At 40.2% G+C, this 26709-nt stretch overlaps 1 protein-coding gene across 1 annotated transcript in view; it reads left to right on the top strand.

Annotated features, from left to right (window-relative positions):
* Positions 1-26709, top strand: part of ATP10B (ATPase phospholipid transporting 10B (putative)) — a 276181-nt gene that overhangs the window by 107888 nt on the left and 141584 nt on the right. The window contains exon 3 of the mRNA XM_073010544.1: positions 21779-21904. The gene's annotated coding sequence lies outside the window, so the exon portion shown is untranslated. The remainder of the gene's footprint in view (positions 1-21778; positions 21905-26709) is intronic.

Below are 26709 nucleotides of genomic sequence, written 5' to 3' on the forward strand. Positions count from 1 at the left end.
CATTGGTTTCAAAGAACATCTTTATTTCTGCCTTCATTTCGTTATGTACCCAGTAGTCATTCAGGAGCAGGTTGTTCAGTTTCCATGTAGTTGAGTGGTTTTGATTGAGTTTCTTAGTCCTGAGTTCTAATTTGATTGCACTGTGGTCTGAGAGACAGTTTGTTATAATTTCTGTTCTTGTACATTTGCTGAGGAGTGCTTTACTTCCAATTACGTGGTCAATTTTGGAGTAAGTACGATGTGGTGCTGAGAAGAATGTATATTCTGTTGATTTGGGGTGGAGAGTTCTATAGATGTCTATTAGGTCTGCTTGCTGCAGAGATGAGTTCAATTCCTGGATATCCTTGTTAACTTTCTGTCTCGTTGATCTGTCTAATGTTGACAGTGGAGTGTTGAAGTCTCCCATTATTATTGTATGGGAGTCTAAGTCTCTTTGTAAGTCTCTAAGGACTTGCTTTATGAATCTGGGTGCTCCTGTATTGGGTGCATATATATTTAGGATAGTTAGCTCTTCCTGTTGAATTGATCCCTTTACCATTATGTAATGGCCTTCTTTGTCTCTCTTGATCTTTGATGGTTTAAAGTCTGTTTTATCAGAGACTAGTATTGCAACCCCCGCTTTTTTGTGTTCTCCATTTGCTTGGTAAATCTTCCTCCATCCCTTTATTTTGAGCCTATGTATGTCTCTGCGTGTGAGATGGGTCTCCTGAATACAGCAGACTGATGGATCTTGACTCTTTATCCAGTTTGCCAGTCTGTGTCTTTTAATTGGAGCATTTAGTCCATTTACATTTAAGGTTACGATTGTTATGTGTGAACTTGATCCTGCCATTATGATATGAACTGGTTATTTTGCTCGTTAGTTGATGCAGTTTCTTCCTAGCCTTGATGGTCTTTACATTTTGGCATGTTTTTGCAATGGCTGGTACCGGTTGTTCCTTTCCATGTTTAGTGCTTCCTTCAGGGTCTCTTGTAAGGCAGGCCTAGTGGTGACAAAATCTCTAAGCATTTGCTTATCTGTAAAGGATTTTATTTCTCCTTCACTTATGAAACTTAGTTTGGCTGGATATAAAATTCTGGGTTTAAAATTCTTTTCTTTAAGAATGTTGAATATTGGCCCCCACTCTCTTCTGGCTTGAAGAGTTTGTGCCGAAAGATCTGCTGTTAGTCTGATGGGCTTCCCTTTGTGGGTAACCCGACCTTTCTCTCTGGCTGCCCTTAAGATTTTTTCCTTCATTTCAACTTTGGTGAATCTGGCAATTATGTGTCTTGGAGTTGCTCTTCTCGAGGAGTATCTTTGTGGCGTTCTCTGTATTTCCTGGATTTGAATGTTGGCCTGCCCTACTAGGTTGGGGAAGTTCTCCTGGATGATATCCTGAAGAGTGTTTTCCAACTTGGTTCCATTTTCCCCGTCACTTTCAGGCACCCCAATCAGACGTAGATTTGGTCTTTTTACATAATCCCATACTTCTTGCAGGCTTTGTTCATTTCTTTTTCTTCTTTTTTCTTTTGGTTTCTCTTCTCGCTTCATTTCATTCATTTGATCCTCCATCGCTGACATTCTTTCTTCCAGTTGATCGAGACGGTTACTGAAGCTTGTGCATTTGTCACGTATTTCTCGTGCCATGGTTTTCGTCTCTTTCATTTCGTTTGTGAGCTTCTCTGCATTAATTACTCTAGCCATCAATTCTTCCACTTTTTTTTCAAGATTTTTAGTTTCTTTGCGCTGGGTACGTAATTCCTCCTTTAGCTCTGAGAAATTTGATGGACTGAAGCCTTCTCTCGTCGAAGTCATTCTCCGTCCAGCTTTGATCCGTTGCTGGCGATGAGCTGCGCTCCTTTGCCGGGGGAGATGCACTCTTATTTTTTGAATTTCCAGCTTTTCTGCCCTGCTTTTTCCCCATCTTTGTGGTTTTATCTGCCTCTGGTCTTTGATGATGGTGATGTACTGATGGGGTTTTGGTGTAGGTGTCCTTCCTGTTTGATAGCTTTCCTTCTAACAGTCAGGATCCTCAGCTGTAGGTTGTAGCTGTAGGAGATTGCTTGAGGTCCACTCCAGACCCTGTTTGCCTGGGTATCAGCAGCAGAGGCTGCAGAAGATAGAATATTTCTGAACAGCGAGTGTACCTGTCTGATTCTTGCTTTGGAATCTTCCTCTCAGGGGTGTACTCCACCCTGTGAGGTGTGGTGTGTCAGACTGCCCCTAGTGGGGGATGTCTCCCAGTTAGGCTACTCAGGGGTCAGGGACCCACTTGAGCAGGGAGTCTGTCCCTTCTCAGATCTCAACCTCCGTGTTGGGAGATCCACTGCTCTCTTCAAAGCTGTCAGACAGAGTCGTTTGCGTCTGCAGAGCTGCTGCGTTTGTTATTATTTACTGTGCCCTGTCCCCAGAGGTGGAGTCTACAGAGACAGGCAGGTTTCCTTGAGCTGCTGTGAGCTCCACCCAGTTCGAGCTTCCCAGCAGCTTTGTTTACCTACTTAAGCCTCAGCAATGGCGGGCGCCCCTCCCCCAGCCTCACTGCTGCCTTGCCGGTAGATCACAGACTGCTGTGCTAGCAATGAGGGAGGCTCCGTGGGTGTGGGACACTCCCGGCCAGGTGTGGGATATGATCTCCTGGTGTGCCTGTCTGCTTAAAGCGCAGTATTGGGGTGGGAGTTACCCGATTTTCCAGGTGTTGTGTGTCTCAGTTCCCCTGGCTAGGAAAAGGGATTCCCTTCCCCCTTGCGCTTTCCAGGTGAGGCAATGCCTCGCCCTGCTTCAGCTCTCGCTGGTCGGGCTGCAGCAGCTGACCAGCACCGATCGTCTGGCACTCCCCAGTGAGATGAACCCAGTACCTCAGTTGAAAATGCAGAAATCGCCGGTCTTCTGTGTCGCTCACGCTGGGAGTTGGAGACTGGAGCTGTTCCTATTCGGCCATCTTGCTCCGCCCCCCCCGATGCACTTGTAATCTCATCTCTTTATTTTCAATCTATGTGTATCTTTATAGGTGAAGCGTGTTTCTTGTAGGAAACAGATCAATTTTTTTTTTTTTTTTTTTTTTTTTTAGTCCATTCAGGCACTCTATGTTTTTTGATTAGAGATTTTAGTCCATTTACATTCAGTGCTATTCTTGATAAGTAAGGACTTACCCCTGCCATTTTGTTATTTGTTTTCTGGTTATTTTTTTTATCTTTTCTTCCTACTTTCTTTCCTGTCTTCCTTTAGTGAAAATGATTTTCTCCGGTGATATGATTTAGTTTCTTGCTTTTTATTTTTTCTGTACCCATTGTATCTTTTTAAATTTGAGGTTACTATGAGGCTTACAAATACCTTCTTATAACCTATTATTTTAACCTGGTAACAACACTGTTTGCATAAATAAACAAGAGCTGAACTCTTCTACTATATTCTAACTTGTTTTTAATTCATTAATTTTTATAAACTCTGACAATTTCTGCCTTTTAACTGAAGTGTTTACTTCCTCAATAGTTAGTGTAATTTTAATACAGTTATGTCTTAGTCTACTATTTTCTTATTTACTTTCAATTTGACCCCTCTGTTTCAATGTGTTCTTTTGTTGTGTTTTTATTGAGTTGTTGTTGTTCCTCTTTTCCTAAAACTTTTGGATCATGTTAATAATTTTTAAAGTTTGGTTTTAATTTTTCTCTTGACTTTTTAAGCTACACTTCTCACATTTTTTTCAGTGGTGGTACTGGCTTATGAATCTTATAAATTAATATAAACTCTTAGCTTTTAATAGTCTACTTGGAGTTTATGTGTACCACTTTACATAAGCTTTGCAATCATATAAATGTATTTATTCTCTTCTATACTTTGTTCTACTGTTATATGTATTACATTTACTTACATAAAAACCCCCAGAAGGTAATGTTGTTTTAAATAGGCACATGTATTATAAACTTATTTTTTAACACAAAAAAAGTCTCTTTTAGATTTATATAGATATTTACCACTTCTAATGCTCTTTATCCTTTCTGGGAATAAAGAGTTTTCATCTGGTATCACTTCTGCTGTAGCCTGAAGAAGACTCTTTAGCATTTCTTGTAGTGCAGGTCTGATGCACTACAGTACAGGTAACAAATTCCATAGTTGTTTTTTAATGTAACATATATAGTTTGCCTTCATTCTTTTTTTTTTTTTTTTTTTTTTTTTTTTTTTTTTTTTTTTTTTTTTTTTTGAGATGGAGTCTCGCTCTGTTGCTAGGCTGGTATGTAGTGACATGATTTCGGCTCACTGCAACCTCCACCTCCCGGATTCAAGTGATTCTCCTGCCTCAGCCTCCTGAGTAGCTGGGACTACAGGCATGCACCACCAGTGATGCCCATCTAATTTTTGTATTTTTAGTAGAGATGGGGTTTCACTATGTTGTCCAGAATGGTCTCGATCCCTTGACCTCGTGATCTGCCCACCTTGGCCTCCAAAAGTGCTGGGATTACAGGCGTGAGCCACCATGCCCGGCCTTCATCCTTCATTCTTAAATAATTATTTTTGTTGCTTATGTAATTCCAGGGTTTTTTTTTTTCTTTTTTTCTTTGGCTCTTTAAACATGTTGTTCTAATCACTTCTGGCCCTTATTCAAATCACTGTTTTATATATATAAATGTATATATATTTTATATATTTTAATATATATTTTATATATATACATAAATAAACATACATATGTCATTTTTCTCTGACCCCTCTCATTTGCTTTTTTCCTTAGCTTTTTATGGTCATTAGCACATCTATATGCCTATGGCCATTTTTATATTTATTCTGCTTGTGATTTATTGAACATCTTGAATCTGTAATTTGTGTCTTTTGTCAAATTTGGGAAGTTTTGTGTCATAATTTCTTTACATATTTTTTAGACTCATTTCTTTCATTCTGGAACTTCAATAACATCTATTAGACTATTTTACATTATCTAACAGGTTCCTGTGGCATTGCTTATTCACTCTCTATTCTTTACATCATACATTGATAACAAACCAACTAAAAAAGAAATCAAGAAAGCAATCTCATTTGCAATAAATACACAATAAAAAAAGACATAGAAGTTAATTTAACCAAGCAGGTGAAAATCTCTGCAATGAAAACTACAAAACACAGTTGAAAGAAATTGCAGCAGATACAAAAACATGAAAGGATATTCCCTGTTCATGGATCAAAAGGAGTAATATTGTTAAAATGTCCATAATACCCAAAACAATCTACATATTTAATACAATACCTATTAAAATACCATTGATGCTCACATCTGTAACTTAAGAACTTTGGGAGGCTGAGGTAGGAGGATCACTTGAGCCCCAGGAGTTCAAGGATGCAGTGAGTTATGATTGTGCCACTGCACTGTAGCATGGGCAACAGAGCAAGACCCTGTCTCTGAAAACAAAACAAAAACAATGACATTCTTCACAGAAACAGAAAAAAGAAAAATCCAAAAAGTCTTATGAAACCACAGAAGGCCCCAAGTGGCCAAAGAAATTCTGAGCAAAATGAACACACAGGCATCACACTATCTGACTCCAAAATATACTACAAAGCTATAGTAACTGAAACAGCACGTATTGTATAAAAACAACCACATAGACCAATGGAACAAAATAGAGAACCCAGGAATAAATCAGCATATTTACAACCAACTGACTTGACAATGTTGCCAAGAACTTACACTGGGAAAAGCATAGACTCTTCAATAAATCAAGCTTGGAAAACTGCATATCCATATGCAGAAGAATGAAACTAGACTCCCATCTGTCACCATATTCAAAAATCAACTTAAAACGGATTAAAGACTTAAATGTAAGACCTGAAACTATAAAACTGCTAGAAGAAAACATAGGAAAAACACTTCAGGACATCGGTCCAGGCAACAATTTTACGGTTAAGACTTCAAAAGCACAACCAACAAAAGCAAAAATAGATAATCTTATTGCCATATCTTCAGATTTACTAACTTGTTCCTCTGTCATTTCCATTCTCCTGTTAAATCTATCCAGTGAATTTTCAAATTTCAGATATTTTATTTGGGGTTGTAACGTTAATCTGATTCTTTTTCATTTTTCCCCATCTCTGCTGATATTTTTAACCTTTTCATTCATTATAAGTAAGCATATTATCCTTTACGTCATTGAGGGTATTTATAATATTTCCTTTAAATTTCATGTTGTTAATTCCAACATCTAGGTCATTTTTTTATTGGCCTGAGTTAATGGTCTTTTCCTTTGAGAACTGGTCACATTTTGGGGGTCTTATCTGTTCAACATCATTGATATAATGAAGGTTAAATATGGAGATGCTGGATCCTGACATTTTCCTATAAAGACTGTAGGTGTTTTTCTTTTAGCAGGAACTTAACTTGATTAGAACTGAACTGTTTTTGGGTGGGCAGTGGCTCCCATCTTAGTTCAAATATTTGTTTGTTTTTAGTTCATCTTTGAGTCTGCTCCATGCATAGACAGTTCAGGGTCAAGCAAAGATGAGGGCCGACAGAACTTGGAGTAACCTTTCTTGATCTTCCCCCTTCTTTCTACAGTGAGTATGGTCCCCAGACTGAGTTCCCTGGTTATCATAAAGACAGATATTTTTCCACCAGTACCCCTACTCTTAACCAACTGCACTGGCACCCAGGCCAAAACCAGCAAAAACAGAGAACTCACTCCATGAAACTCCCATTCTCCAAACCACTCCCATCCTCCACACAACTCACCTGACCACTTGACCAGATTCTACATCTAGATATTAGGAGTTCAAATTCAGAAAGTCATTGCCTCATGCCTGTGAAAGACTGTCTTAATGTAACCTTAATCCCAGTCAAACATTTGCAAAGGCATTAGGAGCAGGTGCCTGTTCACTTGCCAGAGAATATCCCCCATGCAGAACCAAATTCACCAGCAGAGGATTAGCCTAGGTACAGCAAGGCTGATCACTATGATAGAAGATTGAGCCAGGACCACATGGTGGCTCTGAACTTAAACACATTAGAAGCATTTTAATTCCACATCTTTTCTCACAAACTGCAAACAAGGCTGACTCATCTTGGTAGCCTTCCTGGGTTTAAGGCTTTTAATATTTAAAATAAACTGAAAATCATAATGAGAGAAACTACCATTGAATAAAAAAGCAGTTTCTACATCTTCCTCATAGATTCTGTAATCAAAACAATTTTCTTGGTTAAATGGTTTCTGTATCAAACTAGAGAAAAAGGGGTAGGAAGGCATTATGGGAAGGTTAGTGGGGTCTTACAGAGAACCCAGAGAATGGCTGAACCAGGTCTCAGAAAGGACAGGGGCCAGGACAGCTCCAGGGGCCTGAGCAGCAGAGGCTCAAGGTCCTTTTCCCAAGCGTTCTGCCAGTAAAGTGCCTACCCTCCAACTCTGGGTCTGGAGAGAATTCAATTGTCTTATCTGATTTGAGGATGCATTAAAATTTAACCATGTCCACAGGGGTGGGTCATATATAGAAACATGGTGCAGGGACTGGAAAGGTGCAGTTTTCAGAAGGGGGGACTAACTGGACAGACACCCTGGAGAGTGTCTAGAATATACAAGGGAGCCAGAGGGGCTATTAGAAGAGCAGCAGGACAATTTCAAAGAAGCTACTTTGTGGGCAGTGTGCACATGCAAAAGAAAGACGCTTTTTGTACTCAGTCACCCAGTCCAACAACAGAAAAATATTGATTCTTCCCAGCATCTCATTCAGCCCTAAGCATATACAGCAGCTGTACTTGCTGTGTCTAGTATGCATCGTTAACAACTCCCATCAGGTGGGATGAGGGGGAAGCACATTAGGAGGCCAGTGAATTCCTGGTTGTGTAGCCTCAGACTTACGACTTCATCTTTATTTGCCTCAGGTTCCTCATCTGAGGAAGAGAAATATTGTTCCATTCAGGGTAACGATGAAATGAGATAGCAAGTAGCAGGTATGAAAGTTGAGAACACAGACTTGAGTCTCATCAGCAAGGTGGAGCCCTGGTCCTGATGCCCATGGCTGTGGGCCCCTGCAGATGCCTTACCTTCTTTGAGCTGTACTCTCCACATCTGTAGAACAAGAACAGGTGAACTTCCTGTGGGCTTTGTCAGCATTCTATGATTTATATAAATCACCATGCATAGTGCCTAACAGTTAGCTAACTTAAATCTGTGGTTAAAAACTGTTTTTAAGTGATGGTGCTTTGAAGAATACAGTTGCACACTATAGGATTTTATATTATTGTTATTAGCATGACTGTTATCATCAGTGATTCAAGGAACCCCAGATTCCAAGAAATAAGAATGAAGAAAGTATAGCTTCATAGACATCCCTCCTCCTTCAAAAATCTCTTCATTGCTATCGAGTAAGATTAAAATGCCTTGACTTGACAGACAAGGCTGTCTGGGCTCTGATTACTGTCTTCAGCCTTACTTCTCACTATCTCTTCTGTTCCCACCATCTCCCCACCTCCCAACCTCCCCACCATCTCCCCATCTCCCCATCTCCCCACCATCTCCCCACCATCTCCCCATCTCCCCACCTCACTCTACAACCCACCTGGTCACTATGGGCCATTTCCCAAACACAATTTATACTTCAAATCTCTGTGCCTTTCTTCTTTCCATTTTCTACTCTTGGAAAGACCCTTTGACCTGTCTCTACCTGTTGAAATTCATGTTTCAAGTCCAATAAAACCTCCTCGTAGGCCCTTTCTACTGCCACTACCGTTGACACCTCCTGAATTCGTTTACTCCTTCAATCTTTGCTTGTACTGCTACTCTGATTTAGTTAGCCTTTGTTTGGTTGAGTCTATTTAGCTGCTTCCATGACTCAATTCCCTACCCCATTACAAGCCGCTTGAGGGCAGAGGGACAGGCATCTGTCATCATCATCTTTGTAATCCTTGTTAGCTAGCGCAGCAGCTGACACAAAAGTGGAACACAGTAGTCATTGGAAAGGAGAGAAGAAAGAAAGGCAGGAGAACAGAAGAAATTGTGTCATGAACCGCCCTCTGTGGAGCTCAGATACGTGCTAGCAATAAGCATTAGTGCTGTGCTCTGATCAATCAAGCTGCACAGCCCACCAAGAATATCCAGAAATGGAAAAATAAACTTCTTCCTTTCATTATAAGCTTCCAGAGAGTTTTTAATCATTCCATGCTGTCAGATCATGAAATCCCAGAAAATCTGAAGCCCTAAGGGGCCTAACAATAATGTAATTATTCAGTATCTTTATATTGCAGATGTGCAAACTGAGGCCAAGAGAGATTTAGCCTCTGTTCCCCAAAGTTATTCAGCAAATCAGCAGCAGAGCTGAGACAAGGATCAGGGAGCTCTGTGGCTGCCATGTCCAGACCCTTCCCTCGTTAGCAACAAACCACCATTCCCAGGTCTTGTTTGATTTTCATTTTCCTGGGCTTGCCCCACATACCCAATTTCCTGCTGGCCCAGCCCAGTGTGGTAGTGGCTCATTCCAGGGGCTTGTTACTCAAACAAAAAGAGAAGAAAACAACACATTCCGAGAGAATAAAGCAGCCAGCAAAAGGGTTGTGTGAAACAGTGAGGTTAGAGGGAGCCCAGTCCATAAGACCACTCTAAGGTCTGACAACAGTTGCAAGTCTTGGGGTTCCCCAAGACTGAAAGTGTGAAAAATTCACTACCAGGACTCACAGAACTCACTGAAATCTCTTATTTTCATGCTTAGGTCTTATTACATGGAAAGGGCACCAATTAAAATCAGCCAAGAGAAGAGACACCTTAGGCAGAAGCCAGGGAAGGACAAAATGCAGAGTTTCCACTGTCCTCTTCCCACGGAGCCATGGGTAGTGTTATTTCCCTGGCATCAGTGTGAGACAATATTCACAGTGTTGCCACCCAGGGAAGCTCCCCTGAGCGTGGTATCCAGAGTTTGTACTGGGGCTGTATCACATACATATAGTTAGATAACCAAAATAAGTGACTAAAGCAAAGATCTCAATCAATCGAGGTTTGTTAAGCCAGCTTCAGGGCGTATCTGGGAAAAACTCAAACCACAGACATGTCTGGGGCTATTTTTCCAAAGAGGTTTTCAGTAAGTTTAGTATTTACACATTTCCTTAAAGAGGGGAAGGCATCTAAGAAGAGGAGAGGGTAGGAGGGTAGGCAGTAAGGTGAATGGTTACATTCTTGTGAGACGTTAGTTAGTGGCCAGTAAATCTACATTTGACATAAGAAAAGGTGAATGTCTGAAAAGAAAAAAAAAAAAAAGAGTAAAGGAAGGATCAATTGCATAGACTCCTCTGTGAAGGTAGAGAGCTGACTGATCTCCTCTTGTCTTTCTTCTACACCTGGGAAGATGAGCTTGTAATGACATTATCAGTGTGAAATCAAACAGATTTTCATTTTAGGAGCAAGACTTAGATTGTAGACCTAAAGTTACAATTGGTATATCCTTGTTCAGGAGAGGCCAAAAAATGATTTACCTATGAATGATCTGCGGAGGCAGTCACACTCGGAGATACCTGAGGCCTTTTACCTTTCCTGGTGGTCTGGCTAATGCATAATGCTAGTAACAGCTACTCATTTGGAAGAGGGTGTAGCACTACTCAGGCTGTAGTTTTAACCTTCCCTTTGGCACAAGCAGTTTGGGGTCCTGAGATTTTTTTAAATTTTCCTTTATGGGTTGTACGCCCACATGGCTGATTTCAGTCTCCAATGCCCCTGGAAGTTGAGCAGATACCATGGAACCCAAAGTTCCCACCCTAAAAGAACATTGTTAAACTATTTGGCAGGACCCAACACGCCAGGCAAATGAAAATGAAAACACCGTTAGGAATAACATTCCAAGGGCTTAGCGATTACCAGAAGCCAAGGACAAAGGCTAGACCTCCCTTGGGTAAGGTTAACTTCTTTACCACACTGAGCCCTGCATCTGTATTCTTCCTGACCTTCTTTACTTTTGTTTTCACAAAGCATATCGGGAAATGCTTGTGCTTTGGAATCAGGCAGGCCTGTGTAGGCTCTACCACTTATACCTGTGTGACCTCAGCCATTCACTCATGCCTCTAAGTCTCAGTTATCTCCTGTGGAAAATGACGATAGATGTGCCTATCCCTTGTGGTGTTTGTAAGGATCAGCATTCATACTTTCAGTGTACAATGTCCAATATAATACTAATATGTAGTAGGTTCCATAAACTCAGAAAATCTAAGACAGGTCTTAGTTAATTTAGAAAATTTATTTTGCCAAGGTTGAAGACGCACCCGTGACACAGCCTCAGAAAGTCCTGACGACACGTGCCCAAGGCGGTCAGGGCACAGCTTGGTTTTACACATTTTGGGGAGACATGAGACATCAATCAATATATGTAAGAAGTACATTCATTCCTTCCAGAAACGTGGGGGCAATTCAAAGCAAGGCCCCCACCCCACCCCTGGGGGCTTCCAGGTCACAGGTAGGTGAGAGACAAATGGTTGCATTCTTTTGAGTTTCTGATAAGTCTTTCAGAAACTTATTGCTCCCTTTCTGATAAGGGAACAATCAGAATATGGATCTATCTCTGTGAGCAGAGGGATGAGTTTGATAGAATGGGAGGCAGATTTGCCCTGAGCAGTTCCCAGCTTGAAAGGGCCCAAGACATTTTCCTTTCATAGTACCCAATACATGAGAGCTTCCATTTTGCAGGCTTCTCTGATGTTCATCTCTCCTCCTCCTCCTCCTCCTCCTCCTCCTCCTCCTCCTCCACTACTTTCTCGTCCCCCTTTTCCCCCACCCCCTTGCTCTCTCTTTATTTCCTTTTTCAACCTTCTATCTTCTCTCAGGACAGGAAGATGTCACTTGGTGTGCTGTGAATAAGGAAATGCCGCCAATTTAAGGGAACTAGATTCTTGCAGCAGCCTTGGGATATCCTTCCTCCTAGAGACAGCACCTGACAGCATCTGTTTAACAAAGCTAGCTGTCCAGGGCTGGGATGAACAGGACTAACACTTTGTAATGACTTAGCTCCACTCCAGGTCTGGTGTAAATTGAAGATGAAAATGCGTTTTCCAAAAATACTCAGGCTGTTGCTGATGCCTGGGCCATTTCACCTTTGGTTATACAATAGTCTTGTCTGGGCCTCTCTTCTGGGCCCACATGGCTGAGCTTGCACACCAGGCAACTTTCCTAAGAAAAATCCTGCACTTATCTCTGGTTTGAGCAAACAATAAACTCACCATGCAGAGAAAAGGTCTAAAGCACCCCAGAGTGACACGGACCATATTATGAAGCAACAGCTTAGTGAGGCCACGGAACTTGCACCACCCCGAGTTAGGCTCGCGCGTCTCTCAGTGGCGCTCCTGATGCTTCCTAGAATTGTTCTGTGGTTTGGGAAAGGCAAACCTTCCCCAGACTCATATTCCATGATTGAGATTAGCCTTCCATGTTTATTCTCTCCAAAAATGCCGTCTCCTACTCCCATACTCCTCCCTGACTACACGTCCTTCTCTTTACAGAACTATAATCAAGAAGAAAACAAAAACTTTCTGGTTCAGGGCCTCAGTTTCCAGATTATTAAAAAATCTGAGTCACAGATTTTGCCATTTCCTTCCCTCCATTTCTTCCCACCAATGTAGCATTCAGAATAATCAATGGCAACAGGCTAGTGCATCTTCTACCTAAGAATCCCATAGTAAGCCTGTGATGTATCCAGAAAATTAGGGCTGGGTGAGATGATTAAATATTCATGCACTGCCCTTATTTTACTGCAAGATCTAGAGTGAGGAAGGTAGTTTTCCCCAAGTCACAGACATTCTTAGTGAGTAAAGCGGGGTAATCAGTGAAGACGGAACTTGAGTGAACTCAACCAAAGATTTCGCTTTCCGTATGTTCAGGTTATTTTTATGACTGCCGTCTCTTCAAATTATTCTTCCCCTGTAAGTATATCCTCCTTTCCTCATCTATTTTGTAGTCATTCTTTCTCCTACTTCTTTCTTAAATCAGGCATCATTATCTTTTGTAATCTTAAACTGTTTTATTAAGTCAGAGGAATAGGTCTTCTTCCTTAATTCATTAATTCAACAGATATTTATTTAGTGTTTCCTACATCCAAGGAACTCTTCTAGGCATTCTGGAAAAAGCAATGAACAAAACAGACAAAAGTCTCTGTTTTTATATTGTTTACATGTTAGTAATGGATAGCAATGGCAATAAGCAAACAAAAAATATAAAAATATATATTACATCAGATGATCAATGCTTTGAATTAACAAATGCAAGGAAGGAGGACAAAGGCTCAGAGTGGAGGAAACTTACAGTTTTAAATAGGATGGTCAAAGAAGTTCTCATTAAAAAGAGCAAGAAACAGGAGGTGCTCAAGGGAGGTTTGCAAGTATCAAGACAGAAGTAATCACAGGTTTGAAGTCTTTGAGGGGGCACATGACTTGTGTGCCCTAACAATAACTGGGAGGCCACTGTGGCTGGAGCAGACTGAACAAGAGAGAAGGGGAACTTAGAGAGAGGGTCAGAGAAGAGAGGAGGGGCTGGAATGTATAGGGTTGTCAGTATTAACTGCAGAGTAACTAAGGGATACAAACACAATGGAATTTATAGTTAGAATTATAGTTATGGTACTTTACTTTTACTCCAAACCCACAGGAAGCCAATGGAGAGTTTTGAGTGCAGTTGAGAAATAACTTGACATATTTTTAAGAATGAGGCCAGGTACATATATACCATGGGATACTATGTAGCCATAAAAAAGGATGAGTTCATGTCCCTACAAGGATGAAGCTGGAAACCATCATTCTCAGCAAACTATCGTAAGGACAGAAAACCAAACACCACATGTTCTCACTCATGGGTGGGAATTGAACAATGAGAACACTTGGACACAGGAAGGGGAACATTACACACCGGGGCCTGTTGTGGGTTGGGGTAGTTGGGGAGGGATAGCATTAGGAGATATACCTAACGTAAATGACGAGTTAATGGGTGCCGCACACCAACATGGCACATGTGTACATATGTAACAAACCTGCACGTTGTGCACATGTATCCTAGAACTTCAAGCATAAAAAAAAAAGAATGAGGCCAGGTACACTGGCCCATTCCTGTAATTCTAGCACTTTGGGGGGCTGAGGTGGGAGGATCACTTGAGGCCTGTAGTTCAAAGTTACAGCGAGCTATGATTACATCACTGCATTTCAGCCTTGGTAATAGAGTGAGACCCTGTCTCTTAAAAAAAAAAAAAAAAAAAAAGTTAGCTATTCAGGTAAACTTGTGCCATGGGGTTCATGGTACAGATTATTTCATTGCCCAGGTATAAGCCTAATACCCATTATTTTTCCTGATCCTCTCCCTCCTCTCATCCTCTACCCTCCAATAGGCCCCAGTGTATGTTCTCCTCTCTGTGCTCATGTTCTCATCATTTAGTTCCCACTTACAAATAAGAGCATGCAGTTATTCAGTTTTCTGTTCTTGTATTACTTTGCTAAGGATAATGGCTCCATCCATGTGTCTGCAAAGGACATAATCTCATTCTTTTTTATGGCTACACAGTATTCCATGGTATATATGTACGACATTTTCTTTATCCAGTCTATCATTGATGGGCATTTAAGTTGATTCCATGTCTTTTCTATTGTGACTCATGTTACAGTGAACATACATGTGCTTTTTTGAGAACAGACTCAGGAGGCAAAATAGAAGTGTAATCAGGTAGGAGATATAATGGTGGCTTGGATCAGGGTAGTGTTAGTGGAGACAGCAAGAAATAGTGAGACTGTTTATGTATTAGTGTAAAGAACATGATATTTCTTGATTAATTGTATACGGCTAGATATAGGAAAAGAGAGCAAGAGAGAGAATGCAGGGGAGAGAGAAAAATAAGAATGACACAAAAAATTTTGACCAACAACTGAATTGATGAAGTTGCCATGGCCATTTGAGGAAAATTATGCTTACTCTCTCTTTCTCAATTTTCTCATCTGCCAAGTGGGGGAAAATAACCAAAATGATATGGTGATTATGACAGTTAAATGAGTTAATACAAGCAAAATGCTTAGAATTGTGCCTGGTGCGTAATAGTTAGCTACTGTTAGCCTCCTCCTCTTCTCCCTGTGTATTCCTTCAGAGAAGTAAACCTGGTCTGATATGATCTTGTTTATTTTTTCTTTAGATATCTCCACCAAAATGTAAGCTTCATGAAGGCAACGGGCTCACCTGTCAAGTTCATGCCATATCACCAGCTTCTGCAACGGCATTTCAACCTTAGTATATGCTTGATGAATATTTAACGAGTAGAAGTATGAAAAGGTATAACAGCCAGTCCGCCCAGATTTTCCAAGACATCTCTCTTGACATAGGCACTGTCTGTCTCACACACACATACTTGTCCATTTGTGGCTTAGAAAATTTGGTCACTGACATTAAGATGAACTACAGATAGGTTATATGGTTCACTCAGGAAGATTTCTGTGTGTGCTATGCCTTGGTGAAAGGAAAAGTTCTTTTTTTTTTTTTTTTAAATACTTTAAGTTCTAGGGTACATGTGCATAATGTGCAGGTTTGTTACATATGTATGCTTGTGCCATGTTGGTGTGCTGCACCCATCAACTCGTCATTTACATCAGGTATAACTCCCAGTGCCATCCCTCCCCCCTCCCCCCTCCCCATGATAGGCCCCAGTGTGTGATGTTCCCTTTCCCGAGTCCAAGTGATCTCATTGTTCAGTTCCCACCTATGAGTGAGAACATGCAGTGTTTGGTTTTCTGTTCTTGTGATAGTTTGCTGAGAATGATGGTTTCCAGCTGCGTCCATGTCCCTTCAAAGGACACAAACTCATCCTTTTTTATGGCTGCATAGTATTCCATGGTGTATATGTGCCACATTTTGTTAATCCAGTCTGTCACTGATGGACATTTGGGTTGATTCCAAGTCTTTGCTATTGTGAATAGTGCCACAATAAACATACGTGTGCATGTGTCTTTACAGCAGCATGATTTATAAACCTTTGGGTATATACCCAGTAATGGGATGGCTGGGTCATATGGTACTTCTAGTTCTAGATCCTTGAGGAATCGCCATACTGTTTTCCATAATGGTTGAACTAGTTTACAATCCCACCAACAGTGTAAAAGTGTTCCTATTTCTCCACATCCTCTCCAGCACCTGTTGTTTCCTGACTTTTTAATGATTGCCATTCTAACTGGTGTGAGATGGTATTTCATTGTGGTTTTGATTTGCATTTCTCTGATGGCCAGTGATGATGGACATTTTTTCATGTGTCTGTTGGCTGTATGAATGTCTTCTTTTGAGAAATGTCTATTCATATCCGGTGAAAGGAAAAGTTCTATCTAAACACAGCCATCAGTGAAAGGTCTGAGATTCCATGGACAGTAATCTCAGTATGCTCTGTATGATGCTGAAATCAATGCACCTGGTTGTTCTATAATTAGCAGAGCTGCTGCCCTTCCTCCACCCTCTGCTTCCACTGTCAAGGTGTCGCACATCTCTGGGCTGGCTTTCCATCCCAAGATGGTTTGGCTTGCTGTGCATGGCTGGAGGGAAGCAGGAGAGGGCAAGGACCCAATTAGATTGAAATGGAATCGAGTCTTTGGAGGCCCCTTGTCAGGGTGAAAAGTATTGGATGTTCCCAGTGATGACAGATGCTTCTTTATTTGGACTGATCTCAGAGTTTAGAGGTCATTTGTAAATAAGATTTGCTCCATTTGGTATGGCAAGTCTGTTCTTAATGCCTTAGTATTTTTTTTAATCCCTGCATCTTTTCCCCTGTGTTTTGACATGCTTACTGCCAGCGGAAAGGCTGTTTGGTCTGGAATGAATATTCAAATTCTTGGGAGCAGCTAAAGTAGCAACCAAGTTCATAAGGGAACTGATGATCTGTTCACGTGGTGCTAAAACAACCCCATGGGAAGAGAATAGGCAGAACACACGATGGTATGAATGAATATTCATTCACTTTCACAAAGTGAAGCCTCAACAATAATTTACCCTGATTTTAGATGGGAGAAGGGGAAATGAGTTAAATTCATTATTTTGTCTTTAATTTGTGGTTCTAAGTCTTTGTACAGATGATATTCCAGGGAATGTAATCTTCAAAGAAATAATATCCCATTCTGAGTATAAACACAAATTTTAATACAAATTATGAGATTTTTAACCCAGATTAATAGACTTATAAGAACCCATGGGCTATCTGAAATGTGTTTGTTTGCTTGGATGTATTTCGTTAACAGCCACTTACGACAAACACTTCCTATGAAGCACTCGTTGTTCTATTGTTTTAGAAATATTATTTCATGGAATCCTCACAGCCAAAGAGGTATATATTATTATTATCCCCACACGAAGAAGGTAATTGAGATCCTGAGAGGTTGAGACTCACAGTTAGTAAGAAGCAGAGCTGGGATTTGCATCCAGGTAGTCTGGATCCAATCGTTTGCAAATTGGCATAATGGCTGCAAGAGAGGGCCAGCTTTGGAGTTGTTTCTTAATTTTGTCTTATTAAAGGAGGGCAAATTGAAAGGAATCAGGAGCATCTCATAGAATCCAAGAGCCAAGAGAGATGTCAGCCCTGTATGGAATTGTAATCAGGGAATATAAAGTCAAAAGAAGCCTTTTCAGACATCTGTCCTGTCTTTTGGCTCTTCTTCATGTTCACTGCAAGACTGGCCTAGGAACCCACTCATCAGTTTGAATGTGGCCCATCTTAGCTGACTAGCACAGTAGCCCCATCCTCTTAGCCTTTTCCACTTGGCTCTCACATTTTCCTCTCATCAGCCTCCCACTCATCTGCAACTTTAAAAATAATAATGATTAGCCTAAATGACAGAGATTTAAAAGTTTAATTTTCAGAAGCTTCACTGGAAATCTTGAGGGACACTGCAGCAACCTGTTCAGAACTCTTTATGTCACACTTCTTCCTTTATGCAGTGACACTTGTGGCAATGGTCTGGGGCCTAAATGAGGCAAAAGTGAGAGCATTAGCCCTGACATGGCAGTATTAGATATCTAGAAGAATCTATTTTGTACCTCAAAACCTTACTTTCTTTTTGATAAAAATCAATATTATAAATCAAGTCAGCATCATTATGATTTCCCATGGATACTCATTGTTCAGGATGTATTAACAGTCCATAAAGACAGAGTACCACTGGGGTCCATGAACCCCAAGATGTTCTGAGATACTGTCCTGTGATTCAAAAAAAGCAAGATGTGTGCACAGTCTCCAACCTGTAAAGGCCCAACTGGCAACTTTCCACGTTTAAACTTATGTATTATAAATATTTACACACACACAGACACACACATGCACATACTTCATGAAAACCCCAACTTGTATTTCCAACAGGCTTATTTACTGCAACCAGCTCTTATACCAATTATTACTTGAGGGAATTGAAATCAGGCCAGTGTAATCAACAATAATAAGAAAAAGCAATGGGCTTAGTTGTGGGAGGGAATAATTTTTGATTGCAAACCTTTGTAAGCAATATGCAAATTATATGCTTCTCTACCAAAGCTACAGTGCTGACCAAGGCAACATTTCTCTTTGAAAAACTAAGAACCCACGTGGTGAGACATCTAGGAAGGAATTTTCAGCATGAGGAAAGGATGGTTTGAGCTTATCAGGAAGAGAAGGCTATAAACTCAAGGAAAAGCTGCAAATGCAGGAAAGAAGAAAAGGGAGAATCTTCCAGAAAACTGCACTGAAATTGTTGAAATAAGAAGCTAGTAATTGCAAAGCATATTTTATATCACACAACAAGGATCAAGATTTCTTGGCCAACACCTGATTGAAGCTTTCAGGCATATTGACTCATAAGAAAAGTTGTAAAAGAGCTGACTTTAATTTTAATTCAGTCCAGAGGACCCTGGAGCAAAGAAGAGTGTGTAAGAAGCTTGTTAAGAGACATATTTCCCAGGAAAGAAAGCCAGTGTTTTCATTTTAAACTCCATTGCACTCAGTTTTTTAAAGCCTCTTTAAAAAGAAAGAAAAGAAATTATGCTATAGCCTTTACATTCATTGTTTCATTTTTGTTTTCTAATAAATGTTGCAAAAGCACATGTTTTGGGGGTTATTTTCCCCTTCATTTATTTTCATGATGAATGTTGGTATTTTTATAGTATACAAAGAGTTCCCATAAGCATAATCCCAATTCATAACATCACACCAAGGGGAAATAAGCGCTTATATTATGTTCACTAGATTTGCCAGCAGAAAACAATTAGGTTAGCAGTTGCAATTCAAGTAAATTCAGAGTAGCCATAATATCACCATTGCCTTGGGAGGAGTTACAGGACATTGCAGAATCTTTACTGAAGGAAGAAATGCAACTTCTTTCCTGCCATTTGTTGATGCTGCAATTCCATTTGTGAAAGGAAAAAGTCCAACCACAATAATAGCTCTGTTCGTTTTTCTGGGGATGGCAGAATCATAGGCCCGAGAGACTTGCATATAAATCCTGCCTGGGTATTTTATAATCTGAGCTTCAGGAAGTTGCTTAACCTTCTGGGACTGAGTTTCTTCATTGGAAAATGGTAATAATCACACTTCCCTTGCTAGGTGATGGAAAGTATTAGAGAGAATCTACTCAACAGCACCTGCCACATAGACTGGACCAAATAGTGGCCATATTATTTTACTTTTCTTAATGAGGATAATAATGTTTATATTAAAGTTGTGAGATCATGTTCAAACAAGTCACTGGCTCTTATGGATTTCTTGAATGTCCTATTCCATTCCAGTCTATTATTATAAGTCTCTGTTTTATTTAATAACTCATCTCCATTTAACTCAGCAACCATTCAGCAAGCACTACTGTGGGCGCAGAGCTAGGCAAAGCATACAAACACAGATCATGCATTGGTCTTTGCCTTCTAGGAACTATTGGATTGTTGCAAAAGTAGTTGCAGTTATTGCCATTACTTTCAATGGGAAAATCCCCAATTACTTTTCACTAACCTAATAATTTTTTTAAATTTGTTGGCTAATTGTTCAGTCCCAGTCCAGAGAACTCTGATGAACCTCAGTCCTGTTGAGTTTACTTATTCCTTTGTTTATTCATCTGTTTATTTCACATTCAAGTTCCTGCTATGTGTCGGGACTATGGTGGATCTTGAACCAGATGTAGTCCCTGTCCACGAGGAGCACTCTAGAGGGTTACTAGGGTTTGATTTGTCCCTACCAAAATTCATGTTGAAATTTGATCCCCAATGTGGCAGTATGGGAGGTGGGGTCTGATGAAAGGTGTTTGGGCCATGGGGTCGGATCCCTCTTGGTGGCTTGGTGCCATTCCCAAGGTAGTGAGTGAGTTCTTGCTATGATGATACTGGATTAGTTCTAACAAAATTGATTAGTTCCCTTGAGAGTAGGTTCTTATAAAGCCAGGACACCCCTGGGGTTTTGTCTCTGTGTGTGTGTACTCGTCCCCTATGATCTTCACCATGTTACGATACAGCACAAAAGCTCTCACCAAAAGGCAGGACTATGCCCTTGAACTTCACAGTCTATAAAACTATAAGCTAAATAAACTTCTTTTCTTTATAAATTACCCAGTCTCCAATATTCTGAGACCATGGTGTTGTTAGAGCAACACAAAATGGACTAAGACAAGGAGAATGAAGAGTGATTAATGCCATGACCTAGTTTAGATCTGGGAAAGAAATGGCAATAGGAACGTCAGTGTATATATCCGATTCCTGGCCAAAGTTTATATCTCAAGTACATTGCTGCTTTCTGCCCTGCAGAGGCAAGACCATGAATAACAAACGCTTAAGCAGCCCTCCTATTTCTTTAGTTTCTAGACCAAATCCTCTCTCTGAGCAATTAGCCCCTTGCTTGCTTTCTCCTTCATCTCAGCCTGGCTGGCCCGCTGTGGCCCCCCAACTGAGATCCCACCAAGTACAGGGTAAATCCAACCTATGTTTTCATTCCAGATTCAGCACTCCACCTTACCCTTGTGACTAGTTTTGGGTACATAACAGAGAGCCCTTCCTAGAAGTCTACTAGGAGATGGAGCAGGGTGTGTGACTGGACTTTAATAAAGCTCATTAAGTGTCTCAGTACAGCATGACAGTTTGGGGCCCCAGTTCTGAAGTCAGACAAGTATGGATTCCAACCTGGAACATGCTCCTATGAATTGTAGGGTTTTAGGGAAGATATTTAACTTTACTGAGACCTAGTTTCCTCTTCTGTAATATGGAAATAACAATGGTTTTAGCTCTCAGGGATCTTGTGAGTATTAAATAAATTCACATTGGTGAAAGGCTCAGCTTAGTGTGTGATATTTGATAAGCTCTCAACCAGTATATCACTATTAAAGCAGGTGCTCTCCAAAACTGCTTCACTTGGGAACAAACTGTCCCAAGTTCACTGAGGGCTTGAAGTTTTAGCAGGGAAGGTAGTTCTCAGGGATTCAGACCTTGTTCTACAGGAAGAGAGAAAAGTGAGACAGAAAAAGAGAACTGAACAAAAGAAGAAGAAGGAGATTGGAGATACACATACCTCCCCAAAGACACACCAGGCCTTGCCCTCTATCCAATTAATCAAATTTGAACATTACATCATTTTTGTTTTAGATTTTCTTTGAAAACAGTTAGAGATATAGTTGAAGTTTATTGTGTATTCCCCTCCAATTCCTTTCCTTTCCGAGCATATAACTGTTGTCCTAAACTTGGTATTACTTCCACACATATTTTTCTACCATCATAACTATATGTAAAATTCAAAACAATATAGTTTTACATAAACAATATGTAGCATTGTTTTAAACCTTATATAAATAGCATTTATAACTAAACTGTTGGTTGCCTACTCAATATTTTCTTTTCTTGCTTACAGAACATGCAGCTTATTCTGATCAACAATTTGTCCAGCTAAAGGACTACATCTCCCCCTTCTTCTTGTGGCTATAGGGGCACAGCAAAGGTCACTGGACTAACCTCCTTAAAGGGACTCGGCTGACAGGTACATCTTTTGCTTTGCTCCCCCATTTCTTTCCTCTTCCTGTGTGGAACATGACTGAGGTGGATGTAGCTCCAATAGTCCTTTGGTTCATGACACCAACTTGATGATGTAAATCAGTGCTAAGGATAATGGAACAGAAAAAATGGGATCCCACATGACCTTGGTACCTCCATATCAGCCTTGGACTACCTACCTCTAGATTTGTTTTATGTCAGAAAGAAACCTCTACCTTGTTTAAGCCACTTATTATTGTTGTTTTTGTAATTGCTAAGTGTGGCTGAACGTAACCCTAGATAATAGAGACTCATATGTATTGTCTTCCCGACTTCTTGCTCAACTTTACATTTTGTTTTCCAGCATTCTGTCTGTTTTATGAGGCAAATATAGTGTTAAGCCACCAATTCTGGAGTAGTTGGGCTGTTTTACAGCCCAGTTGTGCCACCGACAGCTATAAGACCTTTAAACTTTGCTTTGTTCTTACTTTCTTCATCTATAAAATGGGGATGCTAACAGAACCCCCATCACAGGATTGTTATCAGAGTTATATGAATTAATATTGACATGCAAAGTGTTTATAGTAGTACTTACACCAAAATAATAGTTAATCCTTAATAAGACATTATTAGGTGCTATTTATTCATGAGATACAGTACAGTTTTAACTGCCGTAAGATATTCCATTTTATAAGTATGTTACAATTTTTTTATTCTAATGTTTGATGGACATTTAAGTTGTTTCCATTTTTAACATTTACTGAATGATGCAATTAATATTTCTGAAGGTCTCCTTGTGCACATGTGTGCAAATTGCTTCAAGGTATCTATATAGATGTGAAAATGCTTGGTCTAAGAACGTGCACTTTCAACGTGGCTTAATAAAGCTAAATGCTGGCTGGGTGCAGTGGCTTACGCCTGTAATATCAGCACTTTGGGAGGCCCAGGTGAATGGATCACGAGGTCAGGAGTTCAAGACCAGACTGGCCAAGATGGTGAAACCTCGTCTCAACTATAAATACAAAAATTATCTGGGCGTGGTGGCAGGCCTGTAATCCCAGCTACTTGGCAGATCGAGTCAGATAATTGCTTGAACCCAGGAGACAGAGGTTGCAGTGAGCTAAAATTGCACCACTGCACTCCAGCCTGGGCAACAGAGTGAGACTCTGTCTCATAAATAAATAAATAAATAAATAAATAAATCTAAATTCTTCCCAAAGTAGTCACAAAAATTTGTGTATGAAAGTACCCATTGCATCTCATCTTTGCCAAATCTCAACTTTAATTAGACTTCTTACTTTTTGCCAGTCTTATGATGGTATAACAAGATAACTTTCTTGCTGTTTTAATTTACTTGTCCCTGATTACTAGTTAGGCTGAAAATAACTGTATGATTTGGAGATATTTAGGTTTCTTTTCTGTGAAAAACCTATACATGTCTTTTTTTATTTTTCTATCAAGTTATCTTTTCCTTTTCAAATTTGTGTATCTAATAATGTTACTAACATCTCCTCCCAATCTGTGGTTTACTTTTCCATGTTGTTTAGGGCACAGAAAGTTTAATGTAGTGAGATTTATTACTTTTTCATTATCGATACCTGTGCCCTAAGAGTTCCCTTACTGCCTCAAGACCACAGAGATATGCTCTCGTATTTTGTTTTACTCCTCACCCCACCCCTCAATGAGGCAAATCTTTAATGCACCTAGAATTTATTTTTCGTGTTGAAGTAGAAACAAGTTTTTGTTGTCATTGTTATATGAGTTATTGATGGTCTCAACACTATTTTCCAAGGGGTCTGTCTGTCTGTACTGATTTGCAAGGCCATATCTGTCACATAACTAACTCGCATATGTACGCAGGTCTATTGCCTGACTCTCTGGTGTGTATCATTTGTCTGCTTGCTATCATGGTGCCAATATACACTGTCTGACTCTCAGTCTCTAAGGGGTCTTTAATCCATGAGATAATTCAAGAACCTTGCATTGTTGTCATTGTGAAGATAAATCAAATGAGTCAGGATGGATTTTTCCCTAGACGGACAGTTCTTCCATCACGATGTAGAGCAAGTCTCAGTGCCACAGGAACATAGCAGAAGGATGGAATAGATTTAACTCAAACTTGCCTTTTACTTCTCTTCTCAATTTATACCCTGTGATATTACAGATTCCAAACCCATACATGCCTTCTGCCCCCATCAGAGGCTTCTCTACATGATTCTGAACTCAACAAAGCCCCACCCCACACTGCTGGACAGCAAAGCCATTTGTCTTACTAATGGTCCAAAGGAAAGGAAAGCTGCCTAGATGTCATATCTATAGCCTGGACAATTAAGCACTTGTGACAGAGAACATTATATTGGAGATGTAAAAAGTCACCAAATCCTCACCTGTACAACTCTAAAAAGATTGAGAAAATTGAAATTAATTATCCACTCACTAGATGGGGTGTTATCTCCTTGGCTCTCTCATGAAAGGACAGAATGAAGTTATTACAGATTGGAAGGGGGTGGGGGTTGAGTGTAGCTACCTATACGTGTTAATTTACTTTTATCTCAATTTCCTATATTAGAATAACAAGCCAAAATACCCCCAGAAAGAATGCTAGTTTTGTTTTAAAAATCAGACAACAAAACCTCAACGACATCCTAAAAATGTTACGGTGGCTGTCGACCTCCTTGGACACCAGGGAATGTCAGTGGGTCTGCCTCAGTGGCTTCAATCAGATAAGCATATAAAAAGCAATGCCCAGTGATTTTTCTAAACATCCATGGTCTCTTGCCAACAATTGAGGTTTAATGAAGAGGGGGAAATTAGACCTCAGAGACTAAGTCTTCTGAAGGTGGATATTTCCTGGAGGCATGTGCAACTCTCAACCCCCATCAGGCATTCCAGCCAGGGGACAGCACTCTATCATTCTTCTTCAAGCTTGTAGTGTCTGGTTGATTTACCACTGTGCTGCTTCTCCAAGTCTCCACGGGCATTTTGCCATTCAAGCCACAAGAGTACTTAAATGCTGAAGCCTGTGTCTCTACTTTCTTCCCAATTCTTTTTTTTCTCTTCTCTTTCTTCTGTTTCTGCTTTTGTGGGTTTGTGGTCTTGTTTACGGGAGATCCTTAGTCATTTTGACTTTATAGATTCTCTTACACTCATCTGATATTAATAGGCTTCTCTTTACTATAAGAAGAAACAGATTAACAACTTTGGTCTACTATTCTTCAGAAAGATGTACTTGGATTTGTGTGACCCTATTCAGAACATAACATGTGCATATTGCAATAAAGGGAAAAAAGTATGTGATATTGTCTGATGGCTATGGAAAGTCTCTGTTGAGAAATTTACTTTCTTGCAATTTAATGAGTCTTATAATAACCAGAGAGCCCCTTCAGCATCTGAAATGGAGCAAGAAAGTTGTGATTGGCTGTCATCAAGAGCCCAGGGTTCCTGCCTTAAAAAGCTAGATCACTTTCCAGCAATACCAACTCAGGGGGTCCTAGATTTAGGGGATCCCACTGTAGTGGAAGAGTCAGAAGAAGTGTGACTCACATTAGAAAGTTGCTCAGTATTGTTTCAGATATGAATAAAGAGGGCTGGGCACAGTGGCTCATGCCTGTAATCCCAGCACTTTGGAAGGCTGAGCTGGGCGGATCACCTGAGGTCAGGAATTTGAGACCAGCCTGGCCAACATGGCGAAACTCTGTCTCTACTAAAAATACAAAAGTTAGTCAGGCAAGGTGGCAGGTGCCTGTAATCCCAGCTACTAAGGGAGGCTGAGGTGGGAGAATTGCTTGAACCTGCCGGGTAGAGACTGCAGTAAGCCGAGACAGAGCCACTGCACTCCAGCCTGGGTGACAAAGCGAGACTGTCTCAAAAAAGAAAAAGAAAAAAAGAATAAAGAAATATTAAAACAAACCAACAGTCCACAAATCTTTAACTTGTTGAGTCTTTTGGTGCCCTGAGGCCTATGTGTCATTGTGACACTAAGGCCAGTCTCTACTTTTCTCTAATTTGAAATGCTTTCTAATTTAAGAAGTGAAAAAAATCACCCAGGTGAAATCTTAATAAAGTCTGTTGTTTAGTTCATTGCCCTGTATCGATATTAATTTCTTAGTTTTTGACCAATGTATCCTGGCTATGTAAGATTAGGAGAATCTCAGGTAAAGGAACTCTCTGTATTATTATCTTTGTAATTTTCCTGTAAACCTAAAATTACTTCAAAATAAAAAGGTTATTTTTAAACAAACCAGGGCAATCACAGATGTCTCAGGCTACAGAGGTAAACCTAAGTGGAATTCTGGTTCACGTTGAGGTAGAAAAATCAAGAGCCAGGGTGTCTGGGCTACGCACTGGGGACTTCGTTTTAACTCTACTACTAACTATTCTTGCAACCTTAAACCACTTAACCTCTCTTCATTTTTATTGTTTGTTATTACAAATTACATCCATGTTAATTATATAATAACACAGGCAAACTTTGTTTCATTGCTCTTCACTTCATTGAACTTCCTTTATTGCATTTCACAGATACTGTGTTTTTTACAAATTGTTTGCAGCAACCTTGCATCAAGTAAGACGCCAGCACGATTTTTCCAACAGCATGTGCTGGCTTTGTGTCTCTGGGTCACATTCTGGGTATTCTCACAATATTTTAAACCTTGTCATTTATTACACCTGGTATGGTGGTTTGTGATCAGTGATCTTTGATGTTACTAGTGTAATCATTTTGGGGCACTGCCAACCCCCTCATGTAAGGTGGCAAACTTAATCTCTAAATGTGTGTGTCCTGACTACTCCACTGTCCAGCTATTCCCCAAT

Source organism: Chlorocebus sabaeus, chromosome 23 (genome assembly GCF_047675955.1).
Source record: "Chlorocebus sabaeus isolate Y175 chromosome 23, mChlSab1.0.hap1, whole genome shotgun sequence".
In the NCBI taxonomy this organism is placed as follows: domain Eukaryota; kingdom Metazoa; phylum Chordata; class Mammalia; order Primates; family Cercopithecidae; genus Chlorocebus; species Chlorocebus sabaeus.